This window comes from Pinus tabuliformis, chromosome 8 (genome assembly GCF_031772625.1).
Source record: "Pinus tabuliformis cultivar Carrire ecotype Pingquan chromosome 8, CPIR1, whole genome shotgun sequence".
In the NCBI taxonomy this organism is placed as follows: domain Eukaryota; kingdom Viridiplantae; phylum Streptophyta; class Pinopsida; order Pinales; family Pinaceae; genus Pinus; species Pinus tabuliformis.
Window position 1 is genome coordinate 692,232,638 of NC_142294.1, and position 16,938 is coordinate 692,249,575.

Genomic DNA, 16,938 nt, shown 5'->3' on the forward strand with positions numbered 1-16,938 from the left:
TTTTCAAGATGAATGTAGGTTGTCATGTTTCTTTTTGTGAGAGTTCTTTGCAGGAGAACATTTCCTTGAAATGTAAATAGCCACATGTTTATCAACAGACTTTTATGTATTCCATTTTCCACTAAATACATGGAGTGGTCTAGCTATGTTGGCAGGCCTAAAGATGTAGCCCAAGAGGGGTAAAACCCATCAAAAAATCCTTTGTTCTACTCTACATGTATACATGTATGAGTTATATGATGTTGTGTTGGTTATGCTTAAGTTTACATCTGAAAACTAACTCATAACTTGAAGAGACCTTTTGGAAAACTTGTTTTATGTGAAGACCCATATTTCCTTGTAAAGCGTTGGAGAATGGTATTTGGTTTTGGGGAAGAAGAAATTTATCACCTCCATTTTCAGACTAAGTAAAGATTATAATTAAATATTAATCACATGGAGACAAATTGTGATAAACAATTATAACAGTGGTAAACGAAAATACATCTTCAGAAATAATGGAGTATGCAACATAGTTGAGGCTTCTGAGTTGAATGTAACATAATAATTTTCAAAATAAACATGGAAGCAGTTCAGAGAATATTGTTGCTAATTCTTAAGAAAATATCATCTTTACGTCGAACTTAGTAAGTCTAAATGAACAACGCTAAAGCCAATACCAAAGATATGGTTAAAAATATATATTAGAAAAGGAATCTAGATAGATCTTGAATTCCTTACACTTGATGGATGTGAAGGGCTCACGGTGGTGTAAGTTACACATTTTGAATAGCAAATCATTGAACTGTTCACTAGTTCATCTATGTTATGACTGCTTCATGATTGAAAAGGTCAAGTTTACTAGAGAAATTTGATCGGTTGAAAGAATATGAGTTGCAAGATTTGTTGCCATCTAGATATTATGGACCAACTAACAGAATCACCAAATCAAAAATAAAATGTGTATATATATCAATATATGTCAAGGCCATATCACACACCCAAAACATTCCTTCAATGTAAAATTGAAATGCTTATATGTTCATTTTCAGTTGGAGTATAAGGTCTTTGTAAGAGACACCTTGTGTTGTTGATTTTTTCATGATGAATGTAGGGTGTCATGTTTCTTTTTGTGAGAGTTATTTGCAGGAGAACATTTACTTGAAAGGTAAATAACCACATGTTTATTAACAAACTTTTATGTATTTCTTTTTCCACTAAATATATGGAGTGTTCTAGCTATGTTGGCAGGCCCAAAGATGTAGCCCAAGAGGGGTAAACCTCATCAACAAATCCTTTGTTCTACTCTACATGTATACATGTATGAGTTATATGATGTTGTGTTGGTTATGCTTAAGTTTACATCTGAAAACTAACTCATAGCTTGAAGAGACCTTTTGGAAAAATTGTTTTGTGTTAAGACCGATATTTCTTTGCAAAGAATTGAAGAATGGTCTTTGGTTTTGAAGAAGAAGAAATTTATCACCTCCTCCATTTTCAGATTAAGTAAAAATTATAATTAAATATTAGTCACATGGAGACAAATTGTGATAAACAATTATAACAGTTGTAAAGGAAAATATAGCTTCAAAAATAATGGAGTATGCAACATAGTTGAGGCTTCTGAGTTGAAAGTAGCATAATAATTTTCAAAATAATCATGGAAGAAATTCGGAGAATAGTGTTGCTAATTCTTAAGAAAATATCATCTTTACATCGAACTTAGTAAGTCTAAATGAACAATGCTAAAGCCAATACCAAAGATATGGTAAAAGAAATACATTAGAAAAGGAATCTATATAGTTCTTGAAATCCTTACGCCTCATGGATGTGAAGGGCTCATGGTGGTGTAAGTTACACATTTTAAATAGAAAATCATGGAACAGTTCACTAGTGCATCTATGTTATGACTGCCTCATGATTGAAAAGGTCAAGTTTACTAGAGAAATTTGATCGGTTGAAAGAATATTAGTTGCACGATTTGTTGTCATCTAGATATTATGGACCAACTAGAAAAATCACAAAATCAAAAAGAAAATGTGTATAAATATCAGTATATGTCAAGGCCATATGATACACCCAAAACTTTCCTTAACTTGGTCCTTGCCTGTTTAATACTTCTTGGAAAATGTTTAAGTCAAAAGAATAGATGTGAAGTAACTGATTGGATCGCTTCGAGCAATAGTCACTAAATGACTAATTATATTCACTGTAACATTTCTCAACATGTCAACATGTGCTTTCGATCTGTAAAGGAATATGGTTATGGAATATCATGTTCTTAGAGCATCATCTTTGTCAGACCAGGAGGTAACTCCTCAAATGTAAATGATTTATTCATTCAGGTTGTTCACTATTATATATAAGAGGGAGTGATTGTTCAGTTCATCTCCTGATGACTCTCCATTTCTTCTATTATTTATTTACACTAATTATAGCTATTCACTCAATCCCTATAATTAGGTGTCATCATTCCCCCCTTAATCTGAAGGGATGTTTGTGAGTCCAAGCATCGTTTTGAATCTTTCAAGCTTTTCTCTTCCAAGAGCTTTCGTGAAGATGTCTGCAATCTGCTCATTAGTGGAACAATGACAAAGATGGATTGTTTTGGCCTCAACATGATGTCAAATCAGATGATATTTTGTATTTATGTGCTTCGTTTGATCATGGAACTTTGGTTTCTTGGCCAACTTTATTGTTGAGGTATTTTCAATCATGAGTGGAGTCGATTGTACTTGTTTTATTTGCAAATCTTCAAGAATTTTCCTGAGCCACACAATTTCTTTTGTTGCCACTGTTGCTGCCACATATTCTGCCTCTGTTGTGGAATCTGCTGGAACTGATTGTTTGCGTGATCTCCAAAAGATAGCTCTTGATCCAATACTCATAGCATAACTAGAAGTAGATACACTAGTTTCTTTATCTCCATCGGAGTCTGAATCAGAGTATCCAATCAAGCTGAAGTCACCCACCTGTGTATACTTGATTCCAAAGTCTTGAGTTCCCCTCAAGTACTTTAGAACTCCTTTTGCAACAGGCTAATGTCCCTCACATAGCCCAAATCAGTCATTTCAAAACCTTTCCTCAATTCCTTCTTTATGGAAGCAATGTAGCTCTCATTGTTCCCTATCATCAAAAGATCATCTATGTATACCACAAGATATACAACTGTTTTTCCAACCTTCTTGACAAACAAAGTTGCATCATCAAGATCATAATGTTTGAAATTGAGTTTCAAAAGATGCTCGGTTAGTTTTTCATACTAGGCTCGCGGTGCTTGTTTGAGGCCATACAAGGATTTCACAAGTTTGCATACTTTATGTTCATGTCGTTTTAGAACGAATCCTTCAGGCTATGACATAAAAACATTCTCTTTTAGATCTCCATTCAAGAAATTAGTTTTTACATCCATTCGATGAACTTTCCAACCATTCTGAGCTGCTAGGGCAAAAAGTGTTTAGATGGTAGCCCATTTTGTTGTGGGGGCGAAAGTCTCCTCATAATCGACCTCTTCCTATTTGTGTAAAACCTTTTGCCACAAGCCTGCCATTCTTTATCAAGGCATCATACTCCTTTTGCATCGCTTCTTTCCATTCATCATGAGAAGCAGCTTCTTTGAAGGAACTTGGTTCAAAATCTGTAAACAAATTCAATTCACAATCATAAGAAGCATCCATATCAATAGTGGAGTCAGAGTCATCTACATCACCTCCTTTTTGTCAGTTTGAATTTCTAGTTCTTGCCTTTCCAACCTCATTAGGATGAACACTTTCAAGTGTCTTTGTCAGCCACTTTGGGGGACCTTTCTCAGATGGTCCACGCTGCTTTGATTGAGTTGGGACTAAATCAAGATTGAGTCTCCCAATTCTGTCAATCACATCACTCAAAGTATCATATGTTGTTGGAGTTTCATGCGGGCGAGAGAGTTCTTTAGAAGAAGATTCCACAGGTTGATCTAGTATAGGAATCCCCCCTTCAAGATGTGGAATCTAATTATCAATTTCTTGAAATGATTTTGCATTTACAAATCTATCCAAGCGATCAAGTTGCCGCTCAACAACATTGTGAGTTTTGGATGATTCAAGAAAGATTACATCTCTAAATACAACAAAATTTTTATTGACTTCATCATAGAAACGATATGCTTTTGAGGTGTTTGAATACCCCAGGAAGATAGAATTACAACTTCTTGCACCAAGTTTGTTTCTATGTACCTTTAGTATCAAGGCATAACATGTGGAACCAAAAACACTGAGATGCTTTTACCGAAGGAATGTGACCATACCACATTTCATAAAGAGTCTTGTTTCTAATAGCATTAGATGGACATATATTCTTTACATATACAACACATAGAACTACATCAGCCCAAAACATCAATTTTACATTTTTGAAAAACATCACGGAGCGTACCATATTTAAGATTTTCCTATTCATCCTTTCAGCTACTCCATTCTGTTGGGGATTATAAGGCACAGTCATTTGATGTTTCATCCCATGTTGGCGAAGGTAGTTTTCAAATTCATTTAAAGTGTATTATTTTCCATTATTGGTGCGAATAGAGCCAATATGAGATTGTGCATCATTTTCAATCCATGTATGAAAGTTCTTGAATGTTTGAAAAGCATTAGATTTGTTCTTCAATAAATAAACCCAACACATTCTGGTGTAGTCATCAACAAATGTCATCATATATTTATTTCCATTTGCAGAAGGAACAAGCATTGGACCACATAAATCTGAATGAATGAGTTCAAGTTTTCTAAGTGCTCTTGAATGTGAATCATGAAAAGACTTTTTTCTATGCTTTCCTAGTATGAACACATGACATTGCTTAAGTTTCCTAAGAATTGTACGCAAACCAGCAACACCATTTTTCTTCAACAAGCAGAGGCTATCATAGTTCAAGTGTCCAAATCTTACATGCCATAATAAACTTGATGGAAATGTACCTTCTTCATAATGAGAATTGTATGAGAATTTTTTGCACAAGTAGAGGTACCCTGCATCTTGAGAAGCCTTTCTTCTTCTATCCCCATCATGACAATTGAGTGGTCTGATGCTTTTCTCACCTCAAGCTTGCCATCAAACATATGAATGGAGTGTCCTTGCTGGCGGATGTGGACCAAGGACAGTAATTTTCTCCTCAGTTGTGGGAGATATAGAACATGATGTAGAAGAAAATCTGGAAAACCAAGCAATTTAAACATGATTGTGTCAAGCACTGATGGCTTGTGTTTTGATTTGTCTGCAAAGTATACTGCTCCATCAACATTGTTAGCAAATTCTTCAAAAAAATCTCTTCTAAAATTCATGTGGAAAGTTGCTCCTGAATCAAGCAACCACTCATTTTTCCAAGAAGCAAGTGAAACATTAAATAAGCCTTCATTTACTCCAATATTACATTGTGCCACAACATAGTGAGTGGATTCATGTGCTTTACCTTTCTCCTTGTCATTAGTTTTACCTTTGGGTTATTTTCTTTCTTGCTCAATTCTATCCCAAGGCAACTTGCATGTGGATGCATCATATGATCCATCTATTTTGTAGCGTATGAAGTGTAAATCTGACTTTTCTCCTTGAGAGTGTCTGCCCCGCCCCCCCCCCCTTGCTCTGAAATTTCTTCCTCTTCCTCTAGAAGAATCTTGAGCAAGATTATTTTCTCTATGAGCAAGGCACACAACCTCTTCAGAAGACTCAAGAGTTGTCTTCTTCCCAAAATCTTTCTCTCTTTTAGCAAATTTTTTCACGAGGGAGTCAAAGGTAATATCTTTGAGATTTCCATTTGCTTGCAATGACTCAAGATAATTTGAGTAAGTGGGAAAAAGTGCCTTGAGAAAAGCTATACAAGGAATATCTAGTTCAACATTAGTGACTTTGATATCATGCATTATAGATTTTACTTCTGATGCAAGAGCAAGAGGATCATTATTTTGTAATTAAAGGGTGAAGAGTTTAATCATGAGTGAACAACTTCAAGTGTAGAGTGTGAGTCATAGAGTTCCTTCAGTTTTTGTAAGGCTTTGAAAGCGTTTGAAAATGGCAAAATATGACGCCTCACCTCTTCATTTATTGATGCTGCAATCAATGCATAGGCCTTGTTGTTCTTATTTTCCCAAATGATGAATTCCTTGTCCTTAAAAAATAAGTGGTATCCCAACTTGACCACTGTACATATTTTGAATCATTAATGGCAAAGAATCAGTGAATCTGGTCATTCATGGTGCCAATCTAGAGGAACCAAATATTCAAGTGCGTGGTTTCAGATTCGAATCACCAACAAATCCAGGGCTCAATTCAGGGTTTCGTAGGGAATAATGGTGAAGCTGACAATAATATAGCCTAGGTCACTGACAGGCTTCCTCTAGCAGAAGGATTGGATAACGGGCACGAGCAGAAGATGTGAAGTTATATAAGCAGGAGTATGTGAAGTTTTATGAGCCAACAGGTGTATCGTATGGCGTTAGAAGGAGGCAAGTATTATGAATCAAGCATATTATGGCAAGTATTAGAGGGAGCAACATTTTGACTAGACGGAGAGCGGTATTATAAAGGGCATGGTTTTCAATATTGATTCAAATCATAGTTTGTGGAGGAATATGCCACAACAGATTGAAAAGAAATGTAAAAATAAACACATCATAATACAAAACAGTGATATATATTACACAGCGTAGTGGTAAAAAAAAACACAGCGTATACCACATATAATTCGCCTTTCATGTAGCCTGGAGGAGGCTCACCACAGCTTGAAGTTGTGTCTGCGGAATACCAGTTAGGGTAGCGCTACCACACCAAGAAACTTATGGCCATAGAAGGAAATCACACCTCCTTGTAGCGTTTCCACAACAGATTCACTGCATATACTCAATAATGCATGAAATCCAATGTTTAACGCACCATTGCATTCATTAATGCATGAAATTTCTGAGGGATTTGATAGAGATGTCAGTCTGCAAAGGATGCATGACAAATTTCTGAAAAAAATGGCAGAAGGGAGTTACAATGGCAGAAAGGGATGCCAAAAAATGGAGCTGGCTCTGATACCATGTCAGACCAAGAGGTAACTCCTCAAATGTAATTGATTTATTCATTCAAGTTGTTCATTATTATATACAAGAGGGAGTCACTGTTCAGTTCATCTCCCGATGACTCTCCATTTCTTCTATTTTTTATTTACACTAATTACAGTTGTTCACCCAATCCCTATGATTACGTGTCAACAATATTTATGTACTACAAATATCTATAAGTTCATTCTAATTTATACATCAAGTTACCACATTTGATTTAATTTTGGGAATTATATGGCACTTCTTCACAAGTATTGCAACCAGATGGTCTTAAGATGGAAACAATTTCATCTTAGGCTCTTTGGTTTGCATAAATAACTTGGGATTTACATCTATGATAGACCTAAAAATTCAAATTTTGAAGTGGATTCCAGAGGGAGTATTGTGAAGCTTCTTACCATGTATTTCAGTTGTGGTAGTTTGGAAATGCACACCAAGTGTTTGACACAATTCTTCAATGAAATTTGATACCATGGAGTGCCATGGTTTCTTTAACTCTTAAGATTTAATCTTATACAGGGTGATATTCCATGGAAGAGTACCTCTAGAAATGTGGTAAAGAGGGAGTTTATTGAATAAATTATGTGTATTTAACATGTTTTAACATTGTATGGAGCTCAAATTTCCAATGAGGGAAATCAAAGAAAACCACAGCTCGTTAATCATCATCAAGCGTTCTGCTCTGCTAGGGTAGGACCAATCCCTGGCGTAGTTGTTGTATTGGTCATATTAAGTATAAAGGCTGGAAACATTGACACAAAAGAACACATTTGGGTCTATTTCCCTTCACATTGCAGCATGAGAATCATGTGCCAATAGTAAGAAAATTTCCTGCTGCTGGGACTAATTGGAACATGAGAAACAAAGAATTGAGATAGAGTTGTCTGCATAGGGCTCTGCATTTTGGTCATCTAGCAGTTGCGGGAGTGCTCATTAAATCTGGTGCCTCTCTCATATTAAAATATTTTAAGCTAGAATACCCCAACTGCTCAGCTTTCTTATCCAATGTAGCATTTTGTTTCTAATAAAAAATAAAAATAATTGTTTATACCCCCTTAATCAGAAAAATGTTGCCTACCATCAACTTGGAATTACAGTATACCAATAATTATGTGTAGAAGCTACCATACAAGGTGGAGGCACTTCAAGGTTTACCCACAAAGGAGATTGTTGCCGCAAAGTTCAATGATGTAGTCATGACTATCTTAGGTGAATCGTACACCTAGGGATTTCATAAGGGAAGTAGACTAGGCCACATTGATTTTGATATTCACAGTTGTGTGATTATCCATTTTCAAGTATTCAGTGGACTTGGACAATGGCATGATGTAGTAGTTTTGAAGCAAAGAACCATTTTATAGTTCACCTTAGTTGATAAACAGTCAATATCTCACCAAATTAACTCTCTTAAAACAAGAATCAATGTAGAGGAAGTGACTAATAAGAATAGCATAGTAGTAATTAGGTTAAGACAAGTCACTAGGGATGTTATTAACAGAAATTATTAATGATAACAAGTGTAGTGAAATAAGATAATTCTTTTGTTGAGGAAAAATTATGGTTTATTAACCATTCCACATGTAGTCACATGTCAGATATATATGACAAAGGAAGAAGTGAGTAGTATATGATGGACAAAGGAATAATATATATAACAAATGAATCCTTGGTTTTCCCTTAAAAGGAAATAGCAAAGCATCCAAATTCGGGCATCACTGCATTACTTGGACAAGGTAGAGAACAATATAACTACATTAAAAATGACAATAAAGGAAAGTTATATTTAGTTCTACTTATATATGGTTAATGCAAATGTGATGAGTAGAATTAAGCTAAAAGGCATAATGATGCTACCGAGCATGAAAACATGCTCATTTCAATTTATCACAAAGATAAGAACAATGAATGGTTTCTGAAAATTATTTATTGTCAGTAATACTGATATTGCAATAATGTTGTTAATTTTGAATGCAGACTGTTAACTTTTGTTAACATTTGTTGTGCAACCTGCTCAGCATGCTGACAACCTTTAATAAGCACACCAACAATGATTAATGATGCTTGTAACATGATTGAGATGATTATATGAATATGCATGTTTCTTACATAATGATTGAAGGAGACTAATAATAGCCTTGATAATTGTGAATGTAGGTCAGACCTCGTTGAAACTCTATACTTGCAATCGAAAAAAACAAACAACAAGAAAATTCTATGGAGGCAAGCTATCACAAAATAAAGTGCATATAAGGCACTTTAACCAACAAAGGTAACTTGAGTAGATTAAATTTCAAGTGGGAAGCAGATTTCGCCATGGGTTGAAGGGCTAGAAGCAAACACCTAGGACGATGTTTCGCTCCGGAGAAGATAAAGATGTAACAACCCCCAATAAAATTTAAATAACTAATTTACTTTTTCTACACTAACTTAGTAAACTCTAGGTTGTGGAAGCCTCATTGAAAATTTAATATTTGAAGTTATTATTTAAAAAAAATTGGTTATGGCTAGCGAGGGAATTTACGAGAAAAGTCACTAAGAAAAAGTTTCATTTAACATAAAGTTAGGGGACAATTACTCCCACCCCTAGAGATAAATCATCACAATTGGGGTAGCATAAGGGAAGTGAGAATGAGAAAAAGCTTGAACAAATTGTGGGGGAGAGATAAAGAAATTAGTTCCTTGTACATGTTGTTGTAAGGGAAGGAAAGAAGCTACATGTAGGGAACTCTTGAGATTGTTAGAGCGAGTGGAATCCTGAAGCCATACATATGAGTGTGTGAGCACCTGGGATAGATTGAATAGTCTTAATGCCCTGTAACAGACTTGGTTAGGTCACTGTAAATGATTGTTCTAGGAATGAAACTGGCATGCGGGAGAAATGGTAAAGAGGACCATTCTCATTGATCGGGTGGATTGAACTTCATTGCTACCGTATTCCCTGACGAGACGAGCCTTAACGGGAACATATAAGAAGTATGGTTCCATGGTTCCTTTGTATCATCTGTTTTCAACAACGAACAGTGACTGATTGAAAGGAAATGGTATAATTTTCCTGCACATGATTATGTAAAAGACTATGTTTGTGTCGGCCTATGTGGGAAATGGATATTTAATATTATTATTGAGATAATTAGTACAACTCACTATATGGAACCCGAGAATTTCTCGGTTAATAGATAAGTACACTTACTGCTAATTTTCTAGGACATAACTGTGGTCTATATTGACGTTTTTCAGAATAGAACTATTATTGTATAGAAAGACTCGTAGTAGCAACCTATTATAACAATTTCCTGAAGTTGGCAAGAATATGAAATAAGAACGCAGTTAAAGATTTGTATAAGGAATTAAAAAAGGGTTAATATTTTGCAATCGGTTTGTTCCCATATGTAAAGGTAAAGGAAAACCCTAACTCAGTTAAAGATTTGTATAAGGAATAAAAAGAAAGGGTTAATATTTTGGAATAGGTTTATTCCCATATGGGTAAAGGAAAATCCTTCGTGGAACAACCGAGATTTCTATTGAAGCAAGCAGCAAGCCCTGCAGAAAGGGCAGGGTCCCCTTAATTCTTGAACATTTGAATATAGAATTTACAGTGGTAAATAATAAGCTAAAGAGAAGAGAAATACTTAGAGGTAGTTCCTTCATTAAACTGTGAAATGTGTTATAAATACTAATTTCAGAACCGGCAAACTCTTCAATAAATAAAGATTTTGAGGCACGACTGTTAGTTCCAACGAGTCGACCATCAGGAGGAGTAATCTGAGAGCAACAAATATATATATATATATATATATATATATATATATATAACTGTTAGAAAGCACTTCCTCAAGGAAGGACACGTCCAATAAAGGAACCCAGAATATGACTAAGGCAGAAAGAGCCGACAAGATCATAGATTTCCACATTCAATTTTCAAAAGTAAGCCATTGAACCAAAGACAAAATTTGCAATTCAAATTCAGCCATTACAAAAAAGTTAACCATAACTTGAAAGAAACATGTTCAGAACTAAATATTAACAAGTTTATAAATTAAGAACGAAAAAAATATATATATGCAATACAATGAAATGTTCAGGACCAATACATTTATATATAAAACTTGTACATTTATATGTATAACGTACAATAAACCGAGCAAGGTTTATGCATAGCCACTAAATGTCAACAAGTTTATAAATCTGAAAAAATATGTCTAAGCAAGAAATAGCTGCAAAGCAACTGCCAACAAAAGATATATGCAATACAATGAAATGTTTAGGACCAAGACATTTATGTATAAAACAAATGTAAACAAATGTTCTTTACTCAAAACCAGTACCTGGTGTAGTTAAAAACCCATAGTATAAATTATATTGATAAATCCACGTTGAGAAACAAATCTTCAAGGTAACCTTAAGGGTTTCAATACAGCAGAATAGCTAAAAATAACATGATTAATTTAACGGCCACAAGCCAAAATACTTGGAAACCAGTAGGGTAATAAATCCACGAATAACATTATTAATTTAACCGCCACAAGCCAAAATACCTGGAACTGAGTAGGGTAATTTTGCAAATAAGGAATATGGCTACTAAGTACATATAAGGAACGGCTACTAATTACACCAAATTTAAGGGTCAAAACCATGGAACAGAGTAAGGTAATTTTGCATGTAAGGAATATGGCTACTAATTACAAGAAATTTAAAGGTCAAAACCCCAAGCCAGTTACAGTGAAGTCTAGAACCCACAGGAAAGAAAGAAAGAAGCCAAACACAGTTCTTTACAAGCACAAAACTATAATAGCAGCAGTTGTGGCGTAGAAGTAAATATAGAGCTATACTAATGACCCATTGGTAGGTCATATAATAGAATCAACAAGTGAACTTACCCTAGATATAAATAATACAATGTAGAATATTGGGAATGTTCTTTTATAACAGGCCGCAACTTAACCCAAAAAAAAAAAAACAATTCAATTGATTATAATTAGTTCGAGAGGCATGATAAAATTACAACAAGGGGCAATGCAAAGGTTTTTCCTCTTAAACGAAACTCCCAATTGCCAGAAACTATATAACAATGATTACATAAAGGACTATGAAGGAAAGTTGTAAGCAGAAATATACACTTTAACCCTCCAATCCTAGGGCTAGCAAGTCCACATATCGAGGCATCCTTCTAACCGTAAGGACCTCAAACCCGAAGGACCTCAAATAGAGAAGCAGGGGTGGCGTTGTTCAGAGAATAATCAGGTCGGAAATTCCCATAACATGGATGGTCACCAAGAACCTGTAACATGCTAGAATAAGTTATTTCAGAAACCTGGGCAATCTTTAAGCAGACTCTAAAGTGAGTGACCGCACCATAGCAAGTCCAAATACAACAAACTTGCAATTGTTGGAAGGTCGGGTTTATCGAATTTCTCGACGAAAGGGATACAAATTTGGCAAACTAATAGAATAGGGTAAGTGGAAGCTGTAAAAACCTTACCTGAGTTGCTATTCAGGAGAAGCTCAATCCTCGTAACCCTGCGAACGAAATTAGGCAGGGAGAGCTTTAGAAAAACTCACTGTTCGTTGATTTGGAATTCCGATGTAATTCCTTACCAGGAGCAGGGACTGTGTGTTCACCTTCTTTGCCATCTCTCGGCTGAGCAAAAACGTACAGATGCATGGAAAACCTACTGAGCTTGGGAAATGTAATAAACGAATCAATACTCAATAGCAACCAGAGTAAAGGGGAACAATAACAACCATAATAGACGAGCATTCCCGTGTACTTAGTTACCTGGGTTCCATGTTGAAGAACTTTGGTCGCAGAGCTACAACCTCTAGAACGCTAGGGTTTCGAATGATTCCAGTCGGCGTGAGGGAAGAGGGAAGGTCGTTACCATCGTAATTTCCACCCTAATTGACCACCCAGATTCACCTTAGATTTCCACCGTTCGCTAGGGTTTCGAATGATTCGAGCCGGTGTGAGCGAAGAGGGAAGGTCGTTACCATCATAACTTCCACCCAAATTTGACCGCCCAGATTCACCTTAGATTTCCACCGTTCGATGTTTGCCAGCAGATACTGCAAGGACAGATGGAGGATACTGCGTCAACATCTGAAAGTGCAGAAGCTTCCGGCGGGTTATGGCGACATGGACATTTCAATTAACGCCAACCTTACGGGTTTTATAAACCATTGATAATGTACTATAAATATAAACCAAAAGATTAACTCGTTAGTGCAGCTTGACATCATAACTTGGCATATATATATATATATATATATATATATATATATTCTCGAACTAAACAAGCAGAGATGTATTCCCGTGTTATAAAGTGTTAAAAACAAGCTATATTGACTTCATGTCCGGGAATTAACAAAAAAATATTCTCATTAAGCGAAAAGAGCAAGTATATAGTGGTAAATGAGAATGTTCGTTACCTGTATAGTACTCTTTTTTTTTAATTGAGGTGCACGAGGTGTTACAATTGATTTTTTAAATTAATAAAAAATAAATTTTATAAGTTTAAGTTCAACTATTGAATTGAGATTTCTGTGATCCATATCAATTTGTTGAGGAATCTTCGGCGAAAATTACATAAAAAAAAATTTGTCGAAAAACTTTTGTCAACGCTTTTCGTCAGTGTGGTTCATCCTCAGGACAAGTTAAATGAGCAGATCTTACTAAGCACATTAAATAGATAGGGCAGATAATCCCATGACTTAACGGTTAACAACCAATAGCTAGTGTGGTTCATCCTCAAGACAAGTTGAATGAGCAGATCTTACTAAGCACATTAAATAGATAGGGCAGAGAATCCCATAACTTAACGGTTAACAACCAATAGCTAGAATTGACTGGATAACGGCTAGATTGACTCAATAAAGGGTCAATTAATATTAATATATATATATATATATATATATAATTTTATTATTATTATTTTAATTAAATTATTTATTAAAATTAAAATGTAAGGGACAATGTTAGAATTAATATATAAATGCTGTACATATATTAATGAATTAAATTAAAAGTTTATGTAAAATAAATTAATTTCAAAAATATATTAGTTAGTAATAAATAAAAAATGGAGTAATAGTTAATTATATTATCGTGTTATAATATTAAAAATAAAATAGTAAATTAGCTTTGAATTATAAAATAGATTAATTCTAATCATAAGCACGACATACTTAGTAAAACCTCAAGTCTAAAAGGAACAGGAATATTCATAAATAAAGGTTTCATTCCAGAAGATCAAGCAGAATTAAGAAAGGAGGTTCAAAAGGTAAAAGAAGCTAGAAAGGAAGGAAAATGGGCAATAATCAGAAATAGAAAAGCCTTTATTCGAGATAGAAACCAAAAAGATAGTAATCAATAGAAATTAAACATGCTCCGGATCCTTTCTTGGAATTGTCGGGGCTTCCCATGGAACAAAGGCCCCAAGCTAAGTTGGATTTCAAATGATGTTGATATTATTTTGCTTGTTGAAACTTGGGAGCACGAAGAATCTAAGGTCCCTAACATAGATGGCTTTACGCTATGGTCTACCTGGAACAAGCGATCCTCCCGTAGAGGCATTGGGGGAATAGCTTGTTACATTAAGAAGAACATCTCCCCCCATGTTAGGATTTATAAAAACGACCCTCACAACCAATATAATTGGATAGAGATCAAAGAAATTAATAATAAAAAGTCCTACATAGCAATATGTTATTTTCCCCCATCAATTCTAACTTCTATAAGAAGAAGAATCTAGATAAAACTAACTCTTACAATGGTTTAGAGAATGATATTTCTAGCCTAAGGAATGACGGTAATATCCTTTTAATAGGTGACTTTAATGCTCGAACTTCAAACAACCAAGCTATTATTCTAAGCAATCATTCCAACCCTAATCCTCTTTGGTTAGATGAAGACCCTACTCTGGCTAGCAGGGACAAAAGGAGCTCTGAAGATCTCGGGGAAAATTTGTTTGGGTCGGAGCTAGTCAAGCTCTGTAGTGCTCAGGATCTCATAATTTGCAACGGTCTAAAGAAGTGGCCTAATTCCAGCAAGATGACCTGCATCCATGGACTTGGTAGTAGCGTGGTAGACTACGTTATTTCCGATCTCCCATTATACAACGAAATAATAAATTTTGACATCTTAAACGACCACGAACCTGACTCTGATCATAGGCCTTTACTTATAACTCTCAATTTTGTCATGCATAGAGTTCCCATAGAAAATAATACTTATAGCCAAAAGAACTTAATATTTGATAGAAATAAAAATGATCTCTTTCTAAATGAATTAAAAACTATTTTTCTTCCTTTATCTAATATAGACAACATAGAAGACCTCTATCATAATTTTACTACAACCCTCCCATATTCTATTAACAAGTTCTCAATTAAAGTTTCAAATAATAAAAGAAATAGCAAAACCAATCCATGGTATGACAAAGATTGTAAAAGTGCAAGGAGAGCAATTAAGGAAGCTGTTGATGAATCTCTTAAAATGGACAAGATAAAAATATACAAAGCCCTAACTAAAAGGAAAAAGAGGCAGTACATTCGTCAAAGACATGAGAATCTCTTACACCTCTCTAAGGTAGCTCCTAAGAAATTTTGGAGGCAGATTCTAACTAGGAAAACTAAGGATAATAATAAAATTGCTCTTCACGATTGGAATTCCTATCTTAAAAAGCTTTATGAATCTCCAAATGTCATGGATAATTTGGAAACCCTTCTCACAACGAAAGAAGTTTTCTCTTTAGAAGACATTAAGTTTGGGGTTAATCGCCTCGATAATGGGAAAGCTAAGGACATTGAAGGTTACCAAGCGGAAATCTTAAAAATTGGAGGTCCTGTCGTCATCCCCCACATCCACAAGCTTTTCAATCAAGCAGTCAAGCAAGGGTTCCCTAAACCTTGGACTGAGAGCCTCATTATCCCTATTTTTAAAAGTGGGGATACAAATAACCCCTCTAATTATCGAACAATCATGATCAGCCCTCTCTTAGCCAAGTTATATGGTAGTATTTTGGAAAAGAAGTTAAGCATATGGCTTGAAAGTGAAGGTAAGCGGGCTAAAGGCCAAGCAGGTTTTAGAAGGCATCACTCAACAACAGACCACCTTGTTACGCTTAGGATCATTGCGGAGGAATGTCGTAATGATAAATACAATTTATTTTGTTGCTTTGTGGACTTTAGAAAGGCTTTCGATATGGTTCCTAGATACAACCTTTGGAATAGATTAGAAGAGCTAAAGGTTCTTCTCGAGTTAAGAGCTGCCACTATAAGATTATACGAGAATGTAATTGCCAAGCTAAAGAGCAATGAAGGGTGTTCGAAAGATATTAAGTGTAACATCGGAGTTAAACAAGGTTGCCCCCTCTCCCCTACCCTATTTGGCATTTACATTAATAAGCTCGAAGGCTATTTAGAGGAAGAAGGATGTGATGGCACGATCTTAGCTGGGATAGTCGTCATCCTTCTTCTTTATGCTAACGATATTGTTCTTTTGGCAAGGTGCCCATCTGATCTTAATAAGCAACTCAGGCTTCTTAAGGATTTCTGCTCTACCATGGGTATGACTGTTAACACTGACAAAACAAAAGTTATGATTATCAAATCCAAAAAGGACACTTACGCTAATTTTATGTATGACAATAATAACTTGGAGGAAGTGTATTCTTACAAGTACCTAGGAATTGATATTCATCACAAGCTCAACTGGAACCATAGCATTGAGAAAAGGATTAATGGGGGGTGGAAATATTACTTTGGTCTTGAAAATAATTGTAAAATAGCAAACCTCGTAATGTGGGATAAAAAGAACTTCCTCTTTGAAACTTTAGTCACTCATGTTATCTCATATGGCTGTGAGGTTTGGGGTTGCAGCATCTCCAGA

General features: G+C 35.2%; 1 long non-coding RNA gene across 1 annotated transcript; it reads right to left on the reverse strand.

Annotated features, from left to right (window-relative positions):
• Nucleotides 1-12,031: 12,031 nt before the first annotated feature.
• LOC149237497 (uncharacterized) lies at nucleotides 12,032-13,082 on the reverse strand. Its single transcript, XR_016245279.1, has 3 exons — nucleotides 12,829-13,082; nucleotides 12,532-12,724; nucleotides 12,032-12,330 (listed from the first exon to the last, which is right to left on the reverse strand). It is a non-coding gene; the product is annotated as an uncharacterized LOC149237497 (long non-coding RNA).
• Between the last annotated feature and the right edge of the window lie 3,856 nt (nucleotides 13,083-16,938).